The following is a 4,772-nucleotide window of genomic DNA, read 5'->3' on the forward strand; positions in this document are numbered from 1 at the left end:
ATGATAGGAAAACGCCAATCTCGGGACTCAGACCCAATTTGAGTTGAATTCACCTCCTTAGTGTTTATGTTTCCATCATCTCCCTCTTCAATGTCCATATCGTATATGGGTACGCAGAGTTGATGCGTCCTTACTGTGACTAGTAGTTCAGTTTCGGGAGGCTGTGATACCGCTAGATACTTCTAGTGCTGCCAGTGCATCCGCATAAGCGTTCTGGAGACGGGGGATGTATTCAATATAGAATTCTTCAAAAGAATCTGCCATTTTGATGGCCTCCTGGTGGTATGGGATCAGGTCTTGGTTTCTGACTTCATACTCTCCACGGACTTGGTTGACTATCAGTTGAGAATCCCCAAAAGCTTCGAGATATTCGACCCCCAGCTCTTTGGAAAAACTGAGTCCAATGAGAAGCGCGTTGTACTCAGCTACGTTGTTGGAACAAGGACTAGTCAACGAATAAGCCCGAGGCATTACATGCTTCCCCGGGGAAATTAAGACCACCCCAACTCCAGAGGAGACTGTGGGACATCCGGGGGTTATTACCCTATTCACTGCTCTCGAAGCACCATCAAAGTATAATTGCCATACTTGTTGGTGCGATGTAGTGTTAACCTCGTGGGTTTCGTCCGGCAAGTCATCATATACTTCTGCCGTATCCGTTGTCGGGTTTGCCGCCAAAAGATCACAAATCGCCTGTCCTTTGATCGATTTCTGCTGTTTGAAGTGCAAATCGTACTGGGACAAGAGAAGGGCCCACTTCGCTAACCGCCAATTCATAGAGGCCGGTTGCGTCATAAATATCCGTACTGGATTGACATTGGAAATGACGTAAATCGTCTGTCCAACCAAGTAATGCCGCATCTTTTGCATTGCGAATACTAGTGTGAGGCATTCTTTCTCGATCATTGGATATCAAGACTCGGCGCCTATCAAGGTCCGACTTAGGTAATAAACTGCCTATTCGTGACCATTATCATCGTCTTGTGCTAGTAAAGCACTTATCGAGTGGTTCATCGCCTTGAGATAAATCAAGAACGGTCTACCTGATTTTGGTGCAACGAGAACAGGAGGATTCGTCAGATATGTCTTGATATCTTCGAATGCTTTTTGGCATGCGTCGTCCCAAATAAATGACACCCCTTTCTTGTTTAGCTTAGAGAACGGTTGGCACTTCCCAGAGAGATTTGAGATAAACCGCCGGATGTAAGCTAAACGCCCTTGCAATCCTCTGAGTTCTCTTAGATTTTTAGGAGGTTGCAGTTCATGTATCGCCTTCACCTTATCAGGATCGATATGTATACCTTTAGTGGTGATGACTATACCTTTAGTGGTGATGACGAATCCAAGGAATTTTCCGCTGGACATTCCAAGGAAGGATTTAGTGGGGTTCATCTTCAATTGATGACTCCGCATGAGATCGAACATCGTTTTCAAGTCCTTGATGTGATCTTCTTTGTTACGGCTTTTTACTACCAAATCATCAACGTAGCACTCAACTGTTTTCCTAAGATGTTCTTGGAAAATCTTAGTCATTGCTTGCTGGTACGTGGCGCCTGCATTCTTTAGACCGAAAGGCATCACCGTGTAGCAAAAGACACCGAGGGGCGTTCTGAACGCTGTGTGCTTCTCGTCATCTGGGTGCATCTTGATTTGGTTATACCCTGAAAAGCCATCCATGAATGACATCCTCTCAAATCCACACGTATTGTCGATGATGACGTCCGTGATTGGGAGGGGAAAGTCGTCTTTCGGACATGTCGCATTCAGGTCCCTGAAGTCGATGCATATCCTGATCTTACCATTTTTCTTCATGACTGGGACAATATTAGCTAGCCAGTCTGGATGTTGTTCCTCTCGGATGAATCCTGAGTCGATCAGTTTCTTAACCTCTGCCTCAATGGCCTCCATAATCTGTGGACGAAACCGTCTTTGTTGTTGTTTGACAGGTTTGGCATCCGACTTGATATCGAGGCGGTGCATTGCCACATTGGGGTCGAGCCCTGGCATGTCTTCGTAGTTCCAAGCGAAGACGTCAATATATTCCCTGATGAGAGCAACTGATTCCTCTTTCTCATTTGGGGGAAGACTATCACTGATGAATATGGGCTTTGGGTTGGCTTCATCGCCCATATTAATTTGGACTATCTTATCTTCAGTGGGGGTTCTCTCTGTTCGAACCTATCACCATACTGCATGTTCAGGTGATGAACCCACGGGTCTTCCCAGGTTGGCATTTGATCGTCGTTCTCCATTGTGGACGGATCAGCTGTAGCCATGTTCGCCATTAGGGCTTTGAAGGCTTCCCCCAGACTTGTATCGGAATCCCATTCTGAGGAATCTGACGGACGTCTGTCTTTGTATTGCTCAGATGATTGGTTATTGATTAACCAGCAACATTCGTCTTCCGAAGAAGATTCGTACCCTAACCCTCGTCCGTACTTATAATAATCATCTGGTTTACCTTTTGGTACATGTGCCGCTTTGGCTGGATTCCGAGGACCTCGATCGAAGTATAGACCTTCTCCGAGTGTGAAATCATATCCCTGCTTTTCCATGAGCTTGCGCGTTTCTGGACTATACTTAGATAAATGCCGACCAGGCTTGTCATCATCTTCATCTTCGCTTAAGAAATGATCTGGTAATGGGGAGCTTCTTCCTTTACCGTAAATCACTTCTTTTGCGCCTCTTATTTTGTTCGGGATGACCATGGTTGTTCCGAAAGAATGCTGGAGGCGTTCCTTTGTTATATAGGACGATCGGAGCGGCATATACAAATCAGGATTATCATACAACTCTTTTATCACATCATCAAGAGACAGGGAGTACTCTAAATCGTTATTTATTTCATTATTGGCAAGTTGCCAGTTACAACTGCCCTCTGACGTTTGTTCGTCGTCAAGGTTGATTACAAATGGTACAATGTCGTTTAAAACATAACCTCCATTGTAATCAAATCCGTCTTCGGTATCAGCTTCTTCTCCGCTGTCCGGGCCATGGGCCGATGATTCAGTATCGGATTCGTTACCATAAAGGAGAGAATCAGTGAAATAATTCTCACACCCTTTGAATGGTTGCTTATCCGCGACCACCGTCCTAACCCTATTATCAGTGTCGACATATTTCAAACACTGATGGAGAGTGTGGATCCAAGGCTGACCCAATAGTAAGTTATATGAAGTTCCGGCATCGATCACATAACATGTGACTTCTGTCTTCAAATCTCCCATTTGACACTTTACCCGGATTTTACCCAAGGGTCTTGACCCGCTAGTGTTGAATCCGTAGATAACTGTGCATGTGGCCGCCAATTTACTAACTGGAATACTGAGGAAATGCATCAAGCGAAGCGGCATAATACTCACAACAGAACCCGGATCCACTTGGATTCGGTTGACTTTGCTGGAGCCAATGTATCCAATGAAATATAGGGGTCGATCATGGTTCGAATTCTTCGTCTGCATATCCTCTTTGGTGAAAGTAATGCAGGGAAGGTTCTTAGTCGCTATGTTGCACTGTTGACTCAGCGGTTCTGGCTGTTCAGGCACCGGCTTGACTTGAGTCAAAAATACCTCTGCATTGGCCAAAGCTTCTTGTAGGGCCTCCCTGGTTTCTTTGGATAATCGCAGCAACTCATACAGCGTTATCCGTGCAGGAATGTTGGCTAATTGCGCCATAATGTCGAAGCTATGCGGAGTCTTCGAGCTTTCCGGTTTGTCTCTTCCAATTGGACGACTGAAACGAGACTGCTTCGGATTCTGTACCTCTTGGGGATTCTTCTCTTTTGGTTTATTCACCGGTTGTCGTAGAGCTTCTTTACCCGGTGTGGGACTTGCAATCACTCCCATCTCCGTGAGAGTTTTGGCTGGTCCCCGCTTGTTCACCCCCTGCTCACTAGGTGGCGGATAATTGTAGTGGTATTCATTTCCGCTCCGTGTCGCAAAAGCTTCTTGTTCTTCTTCAGAGAGCAGGAAAGTGGAGATTCTTTCGTCATCTTCCCCTGGGATAGCAGAGACTCCATAACAAGACTTCCCTTTTCCTTTAGACTTCCTCCCGGATGACGAACCGGCCCATTGTTCATCTCCAATCAGATCTGGATGAACCCAAAGGATTTCGCCATTTGGGGTTGTGTGCGGCACAAGTCCCTTTTGGCGCTGTCCGTGCGGATCGTCATTCACCGTCTTCATCCCGACTTTGGTGACGCGTTTTGGCTCGAACCAAGTTGTAGGCACCGACCCAAAACTGATTGACACTGCGTTGGCCCCCACATTCTTGGCTGGTTTCGGGGTTATGACTCCTACGTCGATTAACGCCTGGATCTTGTCCTTGAGGTGGTAGCATGATCTCGTAGGGTGGTGGACCGCTCTGTGGTACGCGCAGTACTTTGGATCCGTCACTTTGCTGGCCCCTTCTTGATCCACGATCGCCGGCAACTGGATCTTGTTGTTCTCCAACAGGTATTTGAAGATGCCGGGAACTTCATCATCCTTGAAGGAGTACACTTTAGGAAACCTCGGCTCCGCAGATTTCTGCTTCTGAGGCCGTTGTTGCCATTGTCCTCGAGATTGTTGGGGTGCTTGTTGCTGTGGCTGCTGTTGCTGTGGTTGCAATTGAAAGGTTTGATTAGCATCAACTGCATTAGCTTGTGCCTTACCTTTCCCCCGTGGGACGAAGTTTTGCTTTGGAGCACTTGTCGCCGGTTGGCCTCTTTCCGCCTTCTTCCTCTTGAGGAATCGCTCAGCTTGCTCTCCCCGGACTTTCAAGTCCTTCCATGT

Source organism: Asparagus officinalis, chromosome 6 (genome assembly GCF_001876935.1).
Source record: "Asparagus officinalis chromosome 6, Aspof.V1, whole genome shotgun sequence".
Taxonomy (NCBI): Eukaryota; Viridiplantae; Streptophyta; class Magnoliopsida; order Asparagales; family Asparagaceae; genus Asparagus; species Asparagus officinalis.